Source organism: Schistocerca serialis, chromosome 7, assembly GCF_023864345.2.
Source record: "Schistocerca serialis cubense isolate TAMUIC-IGC-003099 chromosome 7, iqSchSeri2.2, whole genome shotgun sequence".
Taxonomy (NCBI): domain Eukaryota; kingdom Metazoa; phylum Arthropoda; class Insecta; order Orthoptera; family Acrididae; genus Schistocerca; species Schistocerca serialis.
This window is the reverse complement of record NC_064644.1, coordinates 189,773,307-189,796,076: the sequence shown is the minus strand read 5'-3', so window position 1 is coordinate 189,796,076 and position 22,770 is coordinate 189,773,307. Positions and strand designations below refer to the sequence as shown.

Genomic DNA, 22,770 nt, shown 5'->3' with positions numbered 1-22,770 from the left:
GCATATTAACATTTTGAAACAGAGTTCCCGAGGATCTAAACTGCAGATATGCATTTGGACCAAACACACCACAACAAGTGTTCCACATGGCCAAAGTTCGTGTAAAGCCATTCCTCAGCAAGTCTCCTCATCGATGTTTGCTGGCCGGAGTGGCCAAGCGGATCAAGGCGCTTCAGTCTGGAACCGCGCGATCGCTACGGTCGCAGGTTCGAATCCTGCCTTGGGCACGGATGTGTGTGATGTCCTTAGGTTAGTTAGATTTAAGTAGTTCTAAGTTCTAAGGAACTGATGACCTCAAAAGTGCTCAGAGCCATTTGAACCATTTGAACCCATCGATGCTTGTATACATTCAAAAATCCCAGGGATGTTCCGAATGCATTGACAGTCATTCGCAATGTGTTCCCGGAGATCATCGACGCTATCAACAGGATTGGAATACATCAAACTCTTTAAGTACCCTCACACTAAAAAAAGAATCCAAAGGGTTCAAATCGGGGGATCTAGGAGGCCATGGTATTGGCGAACGACTTGTCTAAGATTCGTGCTCGAACAGCTACATGAAAGTGTGCCGGTGCATCGTCATATAAGTATCACATAACACGCTTTCACCATAAGGAATATATTTCAAACATCCGTGCTGCAACATTGGCATGCCTTTACTTGTGCATACTGTACGTCCTAGCGGGCAATCCATTTGTTTCCGGATCAGTGTTCATTGGTGCTTTCTTCATTGCTCTTTTTCGTTTGTATCTATAATAGTCAGACACGCAGTATATTTTTGGTAGTGTATATAAAAGTAACGTCACAGCCTGCAGTATTATATGCATTTACTTGTTGCTATCACACGTTCTTCTACTACATCAATTACAGTTGCAGTTTTTTTTTTTTTTTTTTTTTTACAGCATGCTGCAGTGTACAGTAGCGTCTAGTTAATGCATGACGCTCTAAAGCTGGCGCACCGCTGCGTTATTTGCGTCCGTTGTGATGTTTCCTATGATTTTATAGCCATCACAAGTAAACGAAAAAGAATAATACAGTTGTATTTTTATGTCATCTGTACTTGTGACACCAAACTCAATATTACAAGCAGCCTAATACGTAATCAAAATGTGTTGCTTGTGACAACAGCGGTCCTGCATCAAGTTGAAAGGCATGTGGACATCACAGCAAGATAGCCGTTGCGAACACCAAGCAGTATGTACTGTTCTTGTTTAATATGTTTCCTTTATTCACGCTCGTTTATTTCTCACATTTTTTTTTTATTTCAAGCTACAAAACCCATTTCTGGCAACTAAAAAGCTCAAATTGCTGTGTGAGATAGCGGAGGTGAATACTTCGAAATTGCAATCTAGCAGAACTGTGTTACCTGCGGCCGCACCCATGTGCGTAAAAATCCAGCACTTACTAACAGACCGAAAAGATAAGGCAGTTCTGTTAAGTGTTAGCATTGTTCAAGTGTGTACAACAAACTGTGTAATCTAGTCTTGCGATGTCGTGATACGAGAACGAGACGAAATGCTTCTTTGTGTGGCTGTCAAAGGTTATCTCTTTCGTTATCGGGTCAGCTTTGAGGTCAATGCAGTCTGTTTTCCCGGTGACTAGATTTCATCGCGAAAATACGATTCTGCAATGGCTATTCATTGGAGCCAATAGGTTTTCGAGACAAGAATTTCTTTGTTCCTCAAATGTTTCCGTTTATCCCAATGTCAAAGCAACTTTCCTTTATTTCTCCTGTGAAAAGTTGGCTTTTATCTTTTGTATCCTCGGAGTCGTCTCAAGTATTTTTGCCGGTCACATGACCCAGAACACATACACCAGTTATTGTTTTCACCTTTCATGTAATCAATGAGAAGAATCTCTTTTGCATCCCAAAATACACCGGCCGTCCATTCCGGAAGATAAAATCGTCTTCGCCCTTTTCTGAGTTTCCACCCTCCACTCTGATTGCCGTTTTTCCTGGCATGAAACAGTATCCCTGTCTCGTCGAAACAAGCAAATCAGTTGGATTCTTTTCAAAACGGCAGAAATGTTGTTGAGATTTTCTTTCGCGCATTTGTTTGAGCTCAGCGTTCGATAAACGTGCCACTAATATGAACGAAAGCTTTCTCGTAGTTCATTCTTTATTTATATTATTCGTCACTTTTCCTTCTGAAAAAGCACATAACAGCCTTACCCAGCTGGGACCTAAATCTTCCATTCCCCTTCCCTAATACTAATTTTACGTATTTGGTCCAGTTCATATCGCCTATTAATATTACCTCTCCATATATAGATAATGTAACGCGGTCGGTAAGTTTTCCACTACGTTTTTAATCTGATACTATGAAGTTGTAAATGATTAAGGAAGCTCATTATGAATGTTCACCATTTTGTGTGATCTTTTGTTGAAATTTAGCGAAGAAAAATCACTTTATGACGCACAGCATTTCAGTTTATCCATTTGGAATAAATTCAGACAACATCATGTAAGCAGTTTAAGTAAAACTATCTCAACTATCAGATTGAAACCTTAATGCACAAGACTTACCAACATAACGAAAACAATTTTTCATTGACATCGACGCCACAGTTGAACCGAAGTGTAAAACTTGGAGAGTGCAAAGCCAAAATTTTTCCAAAGTGCTTTATAGCGCTACCAGCTTTCCCGCTCCTGTACAGCTGAGCCCTCCTCTTGAAATTATATCCAGCGGAAAGTGGGAAGCGGCAAGTTTTCTTCGCGAATGGTGCGCTGGTCTCGGAAGAGCCACGGCAGAAAGCTGTCCGCCGTTATATACATAGTTACGTGTGTGTGTGCGAACGTTTCTCGCAGTGCACGCCTCGGAAATGCGGCTGGCGCATTCTTGCAGCGGAGAAATAGCTGTCAGCAGAACGGTTATACTCCACTGTGGCGCTCTACTTCTGGCTCTCCCTGCTGCGCTTTTTTTAAAGAACAAAAGCGCAAATAAACGAATGACAACCATTTCCTACAACACCCGCCCCATAAAAAAATGATTAAAGACTTATATAGATCATATATATTCCATAAATTGTAGGTATCGAGAACATAGCACATTGTAGTTTATTGTTTGGTTTAAGATACTTGATTTACGATAGATGGCTGTGAGAAGCAGAGGTATTTGGTTTCTACGAGGGCCGTTTAGTAAGTAATGCAATATACACTACCGGCCGTTAAAATTGCTACACCACGAAGATGACGTGCTACAGACGCGAAATTTAACCGACAGGAAGAAGATGCTGTGATATGCAAATGATTAGCTTTTCAGAGCACTCACACAAGGCTGGCGCAGGTGGCGACACCTACAACGTGCTGACATGAGGAAAGCTTCCATACTATTTCTCATACACAAACAGCAGTTGACCAGCGTTGCCTGGTGAAACGTTGTTGTGATGCCTCGTGTAAGGAGGAGAAATGCATACCATCACGTTTCCGACTTTGATAAAGGTCGGATTGTAGCCTATCGCGATTGTGGTTTATCGTATCGCGACATTGCTGCTCGCGTTGGTCGAGATCCAATGATAGTTAGCAGAATATGGAATCGGTGGGTTCAGGAGGGTAATACGGAACGCCGTGCTGGATCCCGACGGCCTCGTATCACTAGATCACTAGCAGTCGAGATGACAGGCATCTTATCCGCATGGCTGTAACGGATCGTGCAGCCACGTCTCGAACACTGAGTCAACACATGGGGACGTTTGCAAGACAACAACCATCTGCACGAACAGTTCGACGACGTTTGCAGCAGCATGGACTATCAGCTCGGAGACCATGGCTGCCGTCACACTTGACGCTGCATCACAGACAGGAGCGCCTGAGATGGTGTACTCAACGACGAACCTGGATGCACGATTGGGAAAACGTCATTTTTTTCGGATGAATCCATGTTCTATTTACAGCATCATGATGGCCGCATCCGTGTGTGGCGACATCGCGGTGGACGCACATTGGAAGCGTGTATTCGTCATCGCCATACTGGCGTATTACCCGGCGTCATGGTATGGGGCCATTGGTTACACTTGTCGGTCACCTCTTGTTCGCATTGACGGCACTTTGAACAGTGGACGTTACATTTCAGATGTGTTACGACACGTAGCTCTACCCTTAATTCGATCCCTGCGAAACCCTACATTTCAGCAGGATAATGCACGACCGCATGTTGCAGGTCCTGTACGGGCCTTTCTGGTTACAGAAAATGTTCGACTGCTGCCCAGGCCAGCACATTCTCCAGATCTCTCACCAATTGATAACTCCTGGTCAATGGTGGCCGAGCAACTGGCTCGTCACAATACGCGAGTCACTACTCTTGATGAACTGTGGTATCGTGTTGAAGCTGCATGGGCAGCTGTACCTGTACACGCCATCCAAGCTCTGTTTGACTCAATTCCCAGGCGTATCAAGGCCGTTATTACGGCCAGAGGTGGTTGTTCTTGGTACTGATTTCTCAGCATCTATGCACCCAAATTGCGTGAAAATGTAATCACATGTCAGTTCTAGTATAATATATTTGTTCAATGAATACCCGTTTATCATCTGCATTTCGTCTTGGTGTGGCAATTTTAATGGCCAATAGCGTATTTTATATCTGAAAGCAGATTGGTTTTTTTCAAGATTCCAATAAATGATATTATTACCTACTCTTTTGGCTACAAAACCCTATTTTGCAACACAGTTTCCGTTCAGTGCCTTACGCCACCTTACGGGGAGGGCCTGTATGTCCGCATGGTACTTCCGTACTGGTCGACTTCAGAGCCATCGTCTTGCTGCATCAATAACCTCCACCTCATCCCCATACTGCTTCCCGCAGAATGAATCCATCATTGGACCAAACAGATGGAAGTCGAAATGTGCGAGATCTACGCACAGTAGTTGAGGAAGAACAGTTCAGTGAAGTTTTGTGGACTCCACTCGGGTGCGAAGGATTGTGTGAGGCTTTGCACTGTCGTGGAGAAGGAGTGTTTAATTGCGATCCATCGATCACTTCGATTGAGAGTATCCGCACGTTCAAAGATGGCAGGAGTCACAACTGTGTGCAACCGTCAGGCACATGCGAGATCGGAAGGGTTTGCGCAACCTTATAGTGATGATGACGGACGCCTCTCCCAATAACTTACCTTGCTTTTCTTTATGTGTGTCTATCCTTTTGACTGGAGGTGTGGAGGACTACGGCCATTCACTACTGTAAAAAAATGAAACGCCTACAGCCGTCCATGCGGTCTCATTTATTGTGTAGCTACCAGTTTCGGCGCTTCAGTGCACCATCTTCAGGCCTTAGTTGATGCTGAAGTGGTTGTCACGATCCATAAATATGATGCATCAGAGGCCAACATAACTGGTTTACGTAGACTATCTGTAACCGTGATGTCGTCTCTCCAACCATCAACTGGCAATAGTTGGTGGTTGGAGGGGGACATCACAGTAACAGGTAGTTTGCGTAAACCAGTTATGTTGGCCGCTGATGCATCGTATATGTGGATCGTGATAATCCCATCAGCATCAACTAAGGCCTCAAGATGGAACATTGAAGCGCTGGAACTGGTAGCTACGCAATAAATGACAACTTAAGTACGACTGTAGGTGTTTCATTTTCTTACAATACCATGCTTTTGTTCACTGCCAGGTCTCCGCAGACATTCTACAGGCATCTATGAATGTCAGCGTTTTTCTGGTTTTCCGACAAGAGGAATCAATGGCAGCTCTCTACCTGGAACACAACTCTGTAACAGACGTCCCTTTGAAAGCTACGTATAACGCCGCCATCTGTCGGAACGTCATGAAACTAAAGTGTCTGAAGCGGGAACATTCCTCGATGTCCCACGTCGAATACTGCGTTTTTCAACCGAAACTGGCCGAGAAAAAAAATGTGTTGGTTTATTTATTGAACGCCCCTCATAGATGCAGCGGTACCTTCATCAACGTTCACCGAAGAAATTAATTTTGTTTGTAACAGACTTTCTAAACATCTTGATTTATTGTTAAAAATCTTTACTACGGTCGTCCTTTCAGACAGTGTTCAGGACAACCTGGCTTGCCTACGTACTCGCGGAGCAGAGGTCGCGTCTTCGATTGGGCATTTGGGATTTTAAAAGTGCCACCACTCAACATGTCATCTATAAATGAGGGCTATTCGGAAAGTAAGAAACGATTGGTCGCGAAATGGAAACCACAGTGAAAATCGTAATTGTTTCATTGTGTCTTATGCTCATCCAGGCAGTTTCTCCTCAAAGAAATCCGTGGTTGATTCCTCGACCACAACTGCCCTTTAGAGACGGCGTCCGCTGTCAACTGACGCAGCAGTGGCCGGGCGCTGAGCAGTAACTAAAGGACATAACCATTCCAGGCAAGAGCGCTCGCTCCAGCAGTGATTAACTCGATCGCTACGGCTGCCGTGTTATTCGATACCGGCCGGACGCGCATGTCTCGCTCGGTGCGGTAAATGTGAGAGCGACAGCGGCGAGCTCTGTCTCTCTCCCGTGCAAGCCGTAGATGCGTATTTCCATACTAACGAGCGGGAGTAATGTTTTGAAAAGTGCCAAATTAATGGAGGGAATAAAGTGGCCTTAAAAACGAGCGGGGGCGGAGGCGGGGCGGCAGTAAGCACTGCGCAACGATCGTTAACAGCGCGGGCCCTTGAATCTGGCGCCACGTGCGCCACACCGCCGTAAACACGCGCAGCGTGGGCGGAACGCGCTCTGTCCCACTGTGCCGTGGCGCGCCCCCGACGTCCAAAACATCGATGTAACGGTAATCACCTGTAGATGAACAACCGAGTCAGTTTCGTCAAAACTGACAAGGACACTAAGGTTCCCTTGGCCGTTTTCAGTTAAGCTAAAATCCTCAACACTGAGGTGACAGAAGTCGTGGGATAGCGATATGCACACATACAGATGGCGGTATCATCGCGTACACAAGGTATAAAAGGGCAGTGCATTAGCAGAGCTGTCATTTGTACTCAGGTTATTCAAGTGAAAAGGTTTCCGACGTGATTATGGCCACACGACTGGAATTAACAGATTTTGAACGCGGAATGGTAGTTGGAGCTAGACGCATCAAACATTCCATTTCGGAAATCGCTAGGGAATTCAATGTTTCCGAGATCCGCAGTGTCAAGGATGTGCCCAGAATACGAAATTTCAGGCATTACTTCTCACCACGGGCAACACAGTAGCCGATGGCCTTCACTTAACGACCGAGAGCAACGCCTTTGCGTAGACCTGTCAGTGCTAACAGACAATCTACACTGCATGAAACGACCGTAGAAATCAATGTTGGACGTACATCGAATGCATCATCAGGACAGTGCGGCGAAATTTGGCGTTAGTGGGCAAAGGCAGCAGACGACCGACGTGAGTACCTGTGCTAACAACACGACGGTGCCTGCAGCAGCGCCTCTTCTGTGCTCGTCACCATATCGGACGACTCGAAAACGGTGGCCTGGTCAGATGAGTCCAGATTTCAGTTGGTAAGAGCTGATGGTGCGATTCGAGTGTGGCGCAGATCCCATGAAGCCACGGACAAATGTTGTCAGCAAGACACTGTGCAAGCTGGTGGTGGCTCCATAATGGTGTGGGCCGTGTTCACATGGAATGGGTTGGGTCCTCTGGCCCAGCTGACAGGAAATGGTTATGTTCGGTTACCTGGAGGCCATTTTCAGCCATTCATGGATTTCATGTTCCCAAACAGCGATGGAATTTTTGTGAATGACATTGCGTCATGTCAACGACGCACAGTTGTTCGCTATTGGTTTGAAGAACATTCTGCACAATTCGAGCAAATGATTTCAAATGTTCAAATGTGTGTGAATTCCTGAGGGACCAAACTGCTGAGGTCATCGGTCCCTAGGCTTACACGCTACTTAAACTAACTTATGCCAAGAGCAACACACACACACACACCCATGCCCGAGCGAGGAGTGGAACCTCCGGCGGCAGCGGTCGCGCAATCTGCAAGATGGAGCCTCAAACCGCGCGGCCACTCCGCGCGGCGCAAATGATTTCGGCGCCCATATTGCCCGACATGAATCCCATCGAACATTTATGGAAAATAATCGAGATGTCAGTTCGGCACAAAATTCTGTACCGGCGACACTTTCGCAATTAGGGACGGCTTTAGAAGCAGCATAACTCAATATTTCTGCGTGCACTTCCAACGACTTATTGAGTCCATGCCACGTCGAGTTACTGTACTCCGCCGGGAAAAAGGAGATCTGACACGATGTTAGGAGTTATCCCTTGACTTTTGTCACCTCATTTTAGTTTGTTAGACCTTCTCATGCTCCTCTTTAAATTCTTCGTTCTAAAGGGACGTTTCGAACTTTATATGGATCATCTTCAGGATCTTCTAGTGTTCCCGGTTAGCTCTACAAAGATCTGTGTCACGTCCACTTACAAAGGGGAGTTTTCTCGCTCTTTCTCTGAAGAAGTGGGGTTATTAGGTGAAATTTTTCCTGGTACTCCTGGTGCGCCATCGTTATTGGATAGGTAGCGAAACAGGCAGAGGAAGAGAGTAGAAGTGCCTGTCACACGATGATTCAAAATGAGTGAGACAAAAAGGGAATACAGTAATGACTCTGTTTCAGAAATACACTTATAGACTGAAACGTTAACTCTCACAGTTTAGTTGGTAATAATGTAACACTGGAAAGTCGATGTTGTTGTTATTCGTTGGCGTTATTACGCGAATGGTGGCACCTGCGATAGAAAAGGCGTATTGTGTCAGAATAAGCAAAAACATCTTCAATAATCGTTGTTCAAAGATGTTGTTGGACCAAATTCGGTAAAGAGCATCTCAGAGTCACAACACTGCTGGTTGGCAAAGTAATTCGGAGAGGCAGGATGCATATGCAAGAAGATAACCATAGGATGGCTGTCCGTCGACACTGAAGTGGTGAAGGTTTCGAGAGCAATAGTGCGATCTACGACAGAACCTGCAGGAAACGAACGCATTGTGCCACCACAAAAGTGAATGTGTCATAATGTCAGTTGTGGCGTATATTGTACAAGCGTCTGCAGTTCAAGGGTTACAGGATTCAAATGTTGCCGGCTCTAAAACCAGCCGATAAACCAAAACGGAGACGATGATGCGTCGATTTTCAAGCGCGGATGGCGGTGGATGATTTCACAGAGAGACTTTTTTCACTGACGAAGCGACATTTTACTTCAGTGGCACAGTAAACTCGCATAATTTGAAAGTATGTGGTTACCAAAACCCGCATGCCCCGCTGGAACATGATCGTGATTCTCCGAAACCTAATTTTATCTGCGTCATAATCAACCGCACAGTCTTCGGTCCTTTCTTTTTCGCAGAATCAACTGTTACAGGCATAACCTATCTCTATATGATTTCTTTCTGGTTGTTGACTAGGCTGACGGAAAAGGTTCCTGACTTCATTTCGTTGCGGGACGGAGCCCAGCCACGGAGCCCCGCCACATTGGCATAGTTTCATACATAGCAGTGAACATCTTCCATTGCTCCGGGTTGGTCGTGCCGTTCATTGTATGCTGCCCCCCCCCCTTGATAGCCTGATCTTAGCACCAATTGATTTTTTGAGGAATGTCTGAAGGACATGATATACATACCTCCATTTCCGCAGCACTTCCAGCAGCTAAGACACCGGATAGTCGGCGTGTTTTAGCTCCACTCATCGCGCCACGGTGGAACGGGTCTCGTAGGAAATTCAGCTTTAGATAGACATCTGCTGTGTCAAAAACGGAGCCCGCCCGCATCATACATTTGTGGATGGCCATAGGAACGATGAGAGTTAATGCTCAGTCTGTATGTGTATTTGTGTAATAAAGTCATTTCTGTAGTCACAGGAATACTTTTTTTTTGTATCATTCATTTTGAATAACCCTGTATTACTGTCGTACCTCTCTTGCTCTGCCTGTTTCACCACCTATCACTAACTCCCCAAGATCCTAAAGATGATCCCATCAGACGGTTCGAAGCATCAAAATAAATTGAAGAGAAATATGACACGACCTAACAACGTAGAATATTTTGCCTTCAACTTACCAGTCATTCATGTCCACTGCGAAGCAGCCGGATCCGTACTGAACGGCTTCGACTTGTCCAGCTTAATAACTTCATATCAAAATCCAAACCATCATCATAAGACCTCGTTTCCGTTTCCCCGATTTTCATCAGACTTCTGACTAGTTTGATGCGGATGCCACGAATTCCTCTCCTGCGCCAACCTCGTCTTCGCAGATTAGCTCTTGCACCCTATATCCTCCATTATTTTCTGGATGTATCCCAGTATCTGTCTCCCGCTATGTTTTTACCCTCTACCGTTCCCTTTAGTATCACAGGGGTTATTCCTTGATGTCTTAACAGATGTCCTATTATCCTTTCCCTTCTTTTGGTCACTGTTTTCCATAGACGCCTTTCCTCACCGATTCTGTAGAGAACCTCCCCATCCCTTACTTTATCCGTCCAGCTAATTTTCAGCATTCTTATGCAGCACCACACCTCAAATGCTTCGGTTCCCGTTCCTTTCGGTTTTCTCACACTCCACACTGTGCTCCAGACGTAAAATTTATTGTTAGCATGAGCGCTCTTGGCCTAGTACTACTTACCCACTTAAACCAGCATAATGGTCAATTTCAAGCGCTGCAGATGTTGTAGAACTGGTGCTGGGTGGTTATAATTAAAGTGCAACACACACAGAGGCCCAGTATTGGCTGTAATTATCGCATGACAGGCATGACAGCGAAACGTGATAGATATGCGTTAAATCGGAAGCGATTTGCTTTGGGAAAAAAAAATGGCTACAGTTTCGGCCACCAAGTGCAAATCTAGCTCTGTGAATGCAAGAAATACGTATAGAATGCAGTGGATTTGAAACAGGACGAGGGTATAAAAGTCAAACAAGTTTGTTCAATATGAGCATCAGAGACGCCGACGAGATGCTGTATAGCGCCAGATTTGCACCTGATGGCCAAAATTGGAACTAATTTTTTTTCTAGGGAAAATCGGTTCCCCATTAACACATTAGCATATTTAACATGATTCGCTGCCTTACGATAGTTAAGGTCGCACTGGACCTCATTGATTAGCTGCACTTTAATTATAACCACCCGGCACTCGGCCATTATGTGACCCTCTACTGCGACGTTAGTCTTGGCAGTGAAGTAATGTGTCTGTATAGACGGTCGTATGGAATCAGCACACTGAGATAGGTCGATGTGGGAACGTGACATAAATGAGATATCGTGATTGGGCGGGTCCATGACCATACAGTGAACCAAATCGCCCGCTTTTCTGGTGTACCAACGGAGTCTGTCGAAAATGTACACAAGGAATGGTGTTCCGCTCACAGCCTTGTAATATGGTGCATAATAAATGGTCGTAAAAAGATGCTATTTGACAATGTCTGGATACGAATCTTAGCCTGACAATCGGTTTGAAACTCGACAGGTCAGTGAATGCCGGTCTATCCTAACTACGCTCATGCTCATAAACGAAGGATAATTGCAGAATGTGATGCCACACAACGTGGCACTTCACAAAACTGGCGCTAATAGCATAGGCACGTAGGGAACACACACGACACAGATCTGTAAGTCCACGGCATTGGTGATAAGGGGAGAAAACCGTCCCGAAACACATGTGCTACAAAACGCCACTGAACCCTGGGCATCTACCCCGACATCAATATGGGATATGATCACCATTCACACGTACGCAGGCCGCACAACGGGTTGGCCTACTCTGGATCAGGTGGTTGAGCAGCTGCTGTGGTATAGCCTTCCATTCTTGCACCAGTGCCTGTCAGAGCTCCTGAAGTGTCGTAGGGGTTCGAAGACGTGCAGTGATACGTCGACTGAGAGCTACCCAGACGTTCTCGATGGGGTTTAGGTCTGGAGAACAGGCAGGCCACTCCATTAGCCTAATATCTTCTGTTTCAAGGTACTCCTGCACGATGGCAGCTCGGTGGGACAGTGTGTTATCATCCATCAGGATGAAGGTGGGACCAAATGCACCCCTGAAAAGGCGGACATACTGGTACAAAATGACGTCCCGATACACCTGACCTGTTACAGTTCCTCTGTCAAAGACATGCAAGGGTGTACGTGCACCAATTATAATCCCACCCTACACAATCAAACCACGACCTCCATACAAGTCCCTTTCAAGGACATTAAGGGGTTGCTATCTGGTTCCTGGTTCCCGCCAGATGAAAACCCGGCGGGAATCACTGTTCAGACTATACCTGGACTCGTCCGTGAACATAACCTCGGACCACTGTTCCAATGACCAAGTACTGTGTTATTGGCACCAGGCCTTACGGGCTCTCCTGTGACCAGGGGTAAGTGGAATGCACCTTGCAGGTCTACTGGCGAGTAAAACATGTCTGTTCAGTCGTCTGTAGACTGTGTGTCTGGAGACAACTATTCCAGTGGCTGCGGTAAGGTCCAGAGCAAGGCTACCTGCAGTACTCCGTGGCCGTCTGCAGGCACTGATGGTGAGATATCGGTCTTCTTGTGGTGTTGTACACTGTGGACGTCCCGTACTGCAGCACGTGGACACGTTTCCAGTCTTCTGCAATCGTTGGCATAATCTTGAGATCACACTTTGTGGCACACAGAGGGCCCATGCTACGACGTGCTGTGGTTGACCAGCCTCCAGTCACTCTAGTATTCTACCCCTCATAACGTCATAAATATGCTTTCTTTGAGCCATTTTCAACACACAGTTACCATTAGCACATCTGAAAACGTCTGCACACTTGAGTACTGCACCGTACTCTGACATGCACCAACACACCTCTGCGTATGTGGACTGCTGCCAGCGCCACCGTGCGACGACCGCAGGTCAAATGCACCAGAGCGTTGATTCACCATGTATCAGCATGAGCATTAGTGTAGTTTCAGGACGAACATTGCAAAGGAGAATGCAGGCGATAGACGTTTGGAACCGGGTCCACAGCTACGGAGCGTCTTGTGTTCTGCTGGCACCGTCGTGTCTCGGAATTTTCCCCGATCCACTGTTCAGCCTGGAGCACTTACACGTTTTTTTGGAAGAAAGCGCTCCTCTGGTGTAGCGGTACGTGTCACCGTCTTCCGCCACGCGTATCGGAACGGCACCCGCCGTCCATTAGCCGGTATAGGCAGTAATGCGGCTCACGGCCAGACACTATCCACTCGGTGATTCTTATCGCGGCGGCCGCAGAACAATCTAATTGTTGGGCGGCGTGGCGTTTAATTGCGGCGGCAGCGGCCCACAAAAACGGCTCGGTCGCCTCAGTCGCAGCCCCGGGCCGGGCATTAATTAAAGCAGCTGTCGCCGGGAAGACGGATGGCCTCCCCAGGTACCGCCGAGGTCAGCCGCGCTACCAGAGCCCTCTCAGGAAATTACTCCTAAGCTACAAGTGACAGCTCCGAGTGGCGCACAAATGGGGTCAGCTACAACCACCACATTTTTACTTCACGAGCCGCCCTATCTTGTATGCACCGCAGTACTTCCGATCGCGTTCACGGATGACATGTAGAAAATACGACTGTACGCTTCCGGATGCGCCGTGTTTCTAAATTCGTCGCTCTTCTCTTCTCGTGAGACGCGCTACCCAGACAGTTTTCTTTTGCCATTTACAGAGTGGTTTAACTGGAAGCTAGTGAAGCGGGAACTACCACACATGATGGAAAAAAACTAACGGTCCGAATAGGCCTAGGAAGACCCTATGGTACCGACCGACAGCCATGTCATCCTCACCCGCGACACAGAATGCGGATGTGGAGGGGCATGCAGTCAGCACACCGCTCTACCGGCCGTTGTCAGCTTTCATCACCGAAGCCACTGCTTCTCAAACAAGCAGCTCCTCGATTGGTCTCACAAGGGCTGAGTATTATTCGCGCGCCGGCCGGTGTGGCCGAGCGGTTCTAGGCGCTTCAGTCTGGAACCGCATGACCGCTACGGCCGCAGGTTTGAATCCTGCCTCGGGCATGGGTGTGTGTGATGCCCTTAGGTTAGTTAGGTTTAAGTAGTTCTAAGTTCTAGGGGACTTATGACCTCAGATGCTCCCATAGTGCTCAGAGCCATTTGAATCTTTACTCGCGCAAACGAAGTTGACACCCGGCGCGGTGGCTGATGGGAGCGACTGTAAATGGGAAATGCTTTTACGGTCGCTCCCATCAGCCACCGCGACGAGTGTCAACTTTGCTTGCACGTGTAATACACCTCTCTTCCCAATAGCGCTCTACAGACCCGGATCGTCACCCATCCTTGTGCTATCTATGGCTGATAGTCTTTGGTGATCTGACGGGAACCGTCCGCAGCTCGTAGTCTCGCGGTTGTGTTCTCGCTTTTTTTTGTGCTGTCCTCATGATTTCATCATCATCCAGGAAAGTGGCGAAATTCGACTGAGCAAAGGTTGGGAACTTGTACGGGCGCTGATAACCGCGCAGTTCAGCGCCCCACAAACCATACACCATCATCATCATCTGACGGGAACCGGCGTTGCCACCGCGGCAAGACCGTTGTCGTAGATGAGAGGGCTTCCTCTTTTTCATTCTACTCCTAAATGTGAGTACAAAATCCGCAAGCCGCCGTTAGGTACATGGCGGTGGGTACCTTATACAACTACAAGTCAATTCCTTTCCTATTCCACTCATAAATAGAGCGCGGGGAAAATCATTGTCTATATCCCTCCGTACGGGCAATAATTTTTCTTATCTTCGTGGTCCTTACAAGAAATGTACGTTAGCAACAGTCGAACGGGTCTGCAGTCACCTGCAGGCCGGAGTGGCCGAGCGGTTCTAGGCGCTTCAGTCTGGAACTGCGCGACCGCTACGGTCGCAGGTTCGAATCCTGCCTCGGGCATTGATGTGTGTGATGTCCTTCGGTTAGTTAGGTTTAATTAGTTCTAAGTTCTAGGGGACTGATGACCTCGGCAGTTAAGTCCCATAGTGCTCAGAGCCATTTTGCAGTCACCTTCAGACGCCAGCTCTATAAATTTGCTCAGTAGTCATCTTCCCTCCAGGGACCCCCATTTGAGCTCACGAAGCATCCCTTAAGACTCGCGTTATGTTCGAATCTATGAGGCCGCGAGGGGTAGCCGTGCGATCTAAGGCGTCTTGTCAAGGTTCGCACGGCTTTGAGTTTTCACACAAAAAATCGGAGGCATTACTTTCCAGCACGCTCTTGTACAAACAAAGAACTAGTTACGCATATTTATTTTGTTTTAGTTGATCCACCACCAATGAAATATCCCAAGCAGTACATCGATTTCAACCCGGCTCTCCGCACGGCAGTCATCAACACTAACACTCAGCTAAGGAGGCGAACAGATACATAAAAGAAAGGAAGGAAGATTAGCGTTTAAAGTGTGGTCGACAACGACATCCTTAGAGACGGAGCACTAGGTCGGACTGTGTCAAGGATAGGGGACGAAATCGGTCGTGCCCTTTCAAAGGCAGCATGGAGTGATTTAGGGAAATCATAGAAAATCTAAATTAGGCTGGTCAAACGCAGATACGTAGAGGCTTCAAGAATTTCTTGTAGTGGCCGCCCTGAAAGATGTTACCCGAAGTTTTCTGAGCAACTATCCATGTAGTGGCACGGCATAACGTGGCGTCACTTGAGTGGCGCCATGGGAATCGGGAGGTTTCCCCCGTGCAATTTCGCTGGCGTCTGTCGAGTGGCGCGACTTTAGTTGCGCGTGGAGATCCAGCTTAAGTCATCGCGGTGGTCCGTGCTCACGAAAGCCCGCCGCCTGAAGACGTGTGTCGGCGGCGCGGTCATCGCCCCCCACCACCACCCCGCGCCGCCCTGCCCCGCCCCCTCTCGGCAGCTGATGAAGGCATCAGGGTGGTCCAGCACAGCGCACGCGCCAAGCTGTGCCAGCGGCGATCGGCGAATTGCTGCCACCCCTGCCGCCATCTGCACTCTGCGGTGCGGCCTTCCCGTTCTGTTGTGAAACCGAGCACAGCAGAGACCAAAAATGAGCGGTGTGTACTCGCTTTAAGCTTGCTTGTGAGTCCTGTGACGTCATCTCTGAACTGCAGCCGTCTCCGTGACTCAACTCTTGAGTCTCTGCCGCCGCCCACTCGTCATTAGAGTGTTTCGTCGAGTACAAGTGGGCCTCTCCCGCGTAGAAAGGAGAGCGAGTACACGAGTTCGCGAGTACAACCGCGGACTCGCTTCATTCCCGCTACATACGCAACCTTTTGAGAAAAATTTCCGGTATTAGACTGTAAATTACTGTTCATTTAATTCAATTTTATGATTCTCAAGCTGAAATGTCACAATATGTCCATCCTGCCTAAATGATATTAGCAACCACTGCGCATAGGCGTTTTTATATATAAGTATAATGACTGATTGGTTAGAAGTGAATATTGTTGTATTTAGACATACATTTATGTAGGTGTGTGTTTATATATTACACCACTGGCCATTAAAATTGTTACACCACGAAGATGACGTGCTACAGACGCGATATTTAACCGACAGGAAAAAGATGCTGTGATATGCAAATGATTAGATTTTCACAGCATTCACACAAGGTTGGCGCCGGTGGCAACAAAAATGGTTCAAATGGCTCTGAGCACTTTGGGACTTAACATCAGAGGTCATCAGTCCCCTAGACTTAGAACTACTTAAACCTAACTAACCTAAGGACATCACAAAAATCCTTGCCCTAATCAGAATTCGAACCTGCGACCGTAGCAGCAGTCCAGACTGAAGCGCCAGGAACCGCTCGGCCACGACGGCCGGCCCGGTGGCAACACCTACAACGTGCTGACATGAGGAAACATTACAACCGATTTATCATACACAGACAGCAGGTGACCGGCGTTGCCTGGTGAAATGTTGTTGTGATGCTTCGTGTAAGGAGGACAAATTCGTACCATCACGTTTCCGACTTTGATAAAGGTCGGATTGTAGCCTATCGCGATTGCGTTTTATCGAATCGAGACATTGCTGCTCGCGTTGGTCGAAATCCAATGACTGTTAGCAGAATATGGAATCAGTGGATTCAGGAGGGTAATACGGAACGCCGTGCTGAATCCCAACAGCCTCGTTTCACTAGCAGTCGAGATGTCAGGGATCTTATCCGCATAGCTGTAACGGATCGTGCAGCCACGTCTCGATCCCTGAGTCAACAGATGGGGACGTTTGCAAGAGAACAACCATCTGCACGAACAGTTCGACGACGTTTGCAGCAGCATGGACTATTAGCTCGGAGACCATGGCTGCGGTTACCCTTGACGCTGCATCACAGGCAGGAGCGCCCGCGATGGTGTACTCAACGACGAACCTGGGTGCACGAATGGCAAAACGTCATTTTTTTCGGATGAATCCAGGTTCTGTTTAGAGCATAAAGATGGTCGCATCCGTGTTTGGCGACATCGCGGTGAACATTGGAAGCGTGTATTCGTCATTGCCATACTGGCATATCACCCGACGTGATGGTATGGAGTGCCATTGGTCACACGTCTCGGTCACCTCTTGTTCGCATTGACAGCACTTTGAATAGTGGACGTTACATTTCAGATGTGTTACTACCCGTGGCTCTATCCTTCATTCGATCCCTGCGAAACCCTACATTTCAGCAGGATAATGCAGACTGCATGTTGCAGGTCCTGTACGGGCCTTTGTGGATACAGAAAATGTTCGACTGCTGCCCTGACAGCTCATCCTCCAGATCTCTCTCCAATTGAAAACGTCTGGTCAATGGTGGCCGAGCAACTGGCTCGTCACAATACGCCAGTCACTACTCTTGATGAACTGTGGTACCGTGTTGAAGCTGCATGGGCAGCTGTACTTGTACACGCCTTCCAAGCTCTGTTTGACTCAATGCCGAGGCGTATCAAGGGCGTTATTACGTCCAGAGGTGGTTATTCTGGGTGCTGATTTCTCAGGATCTATGCACCCAAACTGCGTGAAAATGTGTTCACATGTCAGTTCTAGTATAATATCTTTGTCCAATGAATATCCGTTTATCTTCTGCATTTCTTCTTGGTGTAGCAATTTGAATGGCCAGTAGTGTAATCACCGTAATTGTTAATACACTTATCCCCCTGCGAGACAAGACTGTTAATAACTTAATGGAATAATGTTTTCGTCTGCCTACGGAACCATGATTGTATCCAAGCGTGCACCTCTTCGTACAAAGGAAGTCGACAGCCATGAATGTCTTTCCACAGGTATCCAAAAGTATGACAGTCGCACTGGGAGGGATCGGAATATGTGGACCTGCCTATGTGTTGCAAAGGCTGTTTCGAATGCGCTGCAGAAGTCTCGCTGGGAAGCCCTTACACGTCCTCCACACAGTCCCGACGTCTACCCATGCGATTTTCAAATTTCTGGAGCAATCGTGGCCGTCGATTTGCTTCGGACGAAGAGATGGGTACATTCATGATTCGACATGCAGCCGCAAAGGATTTTCCATAAAGACATTGACCGTACTGTCTCACAGTGGGTAAATACGAGAGCTGTCATGGCTCTGAGCACTATAGGACTTAACCTCTGAGGTCATCAGTCCCCTAGACTTAGAACTACTTAAACCTAACTAACCTAAGGACATCAAACACATCCATGCCCGAGGCAGGATTCAAACCTGCGGCCGTAGCGGTCGCGCGGTTCCCGACTGTAGCGACTAAAACCGCTCGGCCGGCCGATGGTTGTCCAGAAAGTAAGTTCCGATCGTTCACGAAATGGAAAATCCGGTAAAGCTTTGCACAGATGTGTTGGGCAATGTCTCTAGTATGTCCATTGATCGTGACGCATCGCTCTTTTCAGTTTTGAGTGAGCAGTGAGCACGTAAAGATTCGTAGGGAATAGCGTCTCCCGCCAAGTATGAGGGCCTAGTTAGAGATTTCGCCTGTATCATGCAGCCCATATAACACAACTGTCGAGCAGTTCCTTCTTCATGCCAATTCTCGGCCGCACACCGCAGGGGCAATGAAGACGCTCCTGCAGCGTTTCCGATGAGAAGTGTTTGATCACCCACAATAATTGGCTCACTCTGAGTCTCATCTCTGCTCACAAGAACAGCCGGCTATGAAGACAAAATTTTTCCACAGACAACGAGCTGCAGACCAGTGCAGATAACTGGCCGAAAGCACAGGCGGTTGCTTTCTATGACGAGGTTGGTTCAAATGGCTCTGAGCACTATGGGACTCAACTGCAGTGGTCATTAGTCCCCTAGAACTTAGAACTACTTAAACTAACTAACCTAAGGACATCACACACATCCATGCCCGAGGCAGGATTCGAACCTGCGACCGTAGCAATCGCACGGTTCCGGACTGCGCGCCTAGAACCGCGAGACCACCGCGGCCGGCTCTATGACGAGGATATTGGAAAGTTGATACAACACTTCAACAACACTAGAAGTTGGAGCGGCGACTATGTAGAGAAGAAGGTGGAAGGTGTACTTAACTGTTGCAAATAAAACGTTTGTGGTTTCCATTTCATGACCGGTCGGAACTTACTTTCTGGGCAACCCTCGTATATCAACACTTATGACGAATACTTTGAAATAATCAACAGTTTACTTACTTTTTTCGATCTGTCTCGTTTTCAGCTCTCTTTCCCCTATAGTTGAGAGGATAACCTAAGGGTTCACTTCGAAAGCAATTATGCATGGAGCGTTAGACTAAATATATTCAACAGGATACATGTCCGATCGTACACATGTTGTTGCTAACACTAGCTCTTACAGTCTTTCTGTATAACGATAGCTCTTTGAACCTACGAATCCTAAGAAGCGCCATTTCTGATTCGTATGGAATGTTTCCGAATGTAAACGCTCTCTACTGACGTTACAATAAAAATAGTTCTTGCCGGCCGCGGTGGCCGAGCGGTTCTAGGCGCTTCAGACCAGAACCACGCGGCTGCTACGGTCGCAGGTTCGAATCCTGCTTAGGGCATTGATCTGTGTGATATCCTTAGGTTAGTTGTTGTTGTTGTGGTCTTCAGTCCTGAGACTGGTTTGATGCAGTTAGTTAGGTTTAAGTAGTTCTAAGTCTAGGGGCCTGATGACCTCAGATGTTAAGTCCCATAGTGCTTAGAGCCATTTGAACCATTTTTAATAGTTCTTGAATTAAGTAAACAGTGACTGGCAGGCTGAAAATTAGAACAGACCTGCATTAGACGTGCGCTCTTGCATCTTCATTTGCATTTTACCGGAAATTATTCGGACTGTAAACGATAAGGTGAACGATTGTGTTAATTTCCTTATTTCGCTTTAGAATGCTTCGACTGCAGTGCATAACAGCATAATTCTTACGAGTTGTACAGGAAAGGTAAGGTTTGTTCTGAAAGAGAGACTTTTTAGTTCACGTTCTGACACCCTCTGGCTTTGTATCGGACCTCCTTTATCTCGAAATATTGGGGTAAATCTAAATACGTGAGAAGTAGTAGACCAGTTCCTTTCATACGGGTCCACCGCTTTTCGTGATTCTCCAAGATTGTCATCTTTCCTACCTGTTTTTGCAGAAGAACATACTAGGTAGTTGGGGAAGCCGTCTAAGATATTATTCGTTAGCCAGATGCTTATTACTTTCATTTAGAGTATCATTTAAACATAGTTAAAAATTCGATACATACAGCTCCCAGGTACGATTGAATCTACCACATACACAGTCCGAATAAAATTGTTTTTGGTGTTAGACCGCGTTATTATGAAACAGTAAATCAGCTATCAAGCTGGAGTTCTGCAATGACGCGGCCAAACTTTATTCAAATCGGCGCTGGTTGTGGAAGCCTATTATTCACTTCATTGAATTCATTTATCTTTCCTTTGCAAACAATAATGCCTTTAAAACCGTTTTGTCTTTTGAAGCCACAGTGCGTGATCAGTGAAGCTTGTAAATCTGTCCTGTAAACTCAGTACCTCTCACGTATATCGGATCTTGATATCAATCTCACATGGTACATCGAAAGCTCTTATATCCTTGTACGGTTTTCTGTGCGTCGAAGTAAAAAAACATTCCCTTCTGTTAGTAGATATCGTTTCGTCTTTCCAAAGTACAAAACTGATCACTGAGAAACTCCAAGACGTGTCTTTATCGAAAAAGGTTGCCCCTTGCATTCGCAGAAACGGAAGCAGTTTCTGTTCCACGACAATCGTTTTAATCACGCCATATCCTGAATGAAAAATAAACCACAGTCCTCTGTTTGTTCCAATATAGCGAGCACGGAAAAGAGTCCATTAATAATTGCGGTAGCAAAATAAAAAACCGTGGCCAATATTATGAGCGACTGGAGCGGACGCGCACGCGGCCGCGAGCGTGACGAAGCGAGTCTGCAAGTTTTAATTACGCGGGGCGGCTGGATCGGAGCAGCGCCTGAAGGCAGGCAGCCGAGCGTACAGGCGCGTGTGTGTGTATCGCGCTGCTGCAGGCGCAGCCACGCGAGTGGAGCGCGGTGGAAGAGTGGGGTAGAGTAGAGAAGGCAGCGCAGGCCACGAGTAAACATGAGGCTCGCTGCCAGTCGCGGGGAGAGTGATGGGGGTGGGGGCGAGGGATGGGGCGGCAGGTCCTCCCTCATCGTAAGCTCGCTGCTCATTCGCTCTACGTGGGCCTTCGTAGCACACATCTTCCGCCATTGTTCAGCCTAATATACTCACTTAGTCGGAGAGTCACTTAGTCACGGAGTCAGAGAAGAGTAGGGAATGAGGAATCGAATAAAAATTTCCGGATAAGTATAGGTCGGAAGTTCTCCATTATGGAGCTCCCAACTAGCTATGAGCGCGTGGTTATTTGTGCATTTTAACCAACTTGCCCCACCTAACACCTGATAACAGCGCAGTAGCTAAGAGCAATGCCAGCGAAAGGAAGGTTCCGGATACGAGTAACGAAAACCAAAGTGCTGAGGTCATCGGTCCCTAGACTTACACACTACTTAAACGAACTCATGCTAAGAACAACACATACACCCATGTCCGAGGGAGGACTCGAACTTCCAGCGGGAAGGGCCGCGCAATCCGTGACATGACGCCTCAAACCGCCCGGCGACTCCGCACTGCCGGGTTCCGATCTGGCGTATAGTTTTAACGCGCTGGGGTTTGTTTCCATAGCTGACTGATCAGCACAGTATACGTTCACGTGACGGGCCAGGAGACCTAATCACGAGTGACCGAAAAATCTAATTTAAAAAATTTAAATTTAAAATAATTCTCTTCGTTGGTTTTTAAATACCTTTTTGTAGACTTAATACGTAAATAGATAAAATAGTACACCATTTCAAACGGTCAAACAGGCACTACCATATACTTTCAATCAGGTTGTGCTACCAAATCTATAATAACAATGTTCAGAACATTAACTTGTCCATACCATACCACAAAAAGAAGTTTGCGTTCTTTTCCATAAATGTGTGCTACGAAATGACGAGATGACAGTAGTTCTTCAAAACTCAGAAATGCGAATCCATCTAATCCAGTGAAAGTGCTGTGTGCTACAATCTAACGCATACAATTGGAGCAACAGTAAGAATGAAGTAAACAATAGAAAATCTTACACTGAAGATGCTTTAGAATAAAGCGAAACGTAATTGATCTTAACGAGACTTTCATTACTGTTGCAAAACACAATGATTATTCTATGCAACTTATATTAATATTTAATTAATTAATACACAGTCCTACACTGTCCATGAATAAAAATATATTTTGTGGGTACTGTACTCTTACTCCGTAGTCAAATTCATCTTGCGCCAATACTGAGGCAAGACGACATTTTTGCATTAGATTTCGAAACTGACAAATTACGTGTGATTGCATTAAAATAAAAAGTTACAATTAGATGCAAGAGGCTATTTTTTAA

The 22,770-nt window shown here is 46.7% G+C and overlaps 1 protein-coding gene across 1 annotated transcript in view; it reads left to right on the top strand.

Moving 5' to 3' along the window:
* Positions 1–22,770, top strand: part of LOC126412353 (paired box protein Pax-6) — a 258,098-nt gene that overhangs the window by 152,416 nt on the left and 82,912 nt on the right. The gene's annotated exons all lie outside the window — the stretch shown is intronic.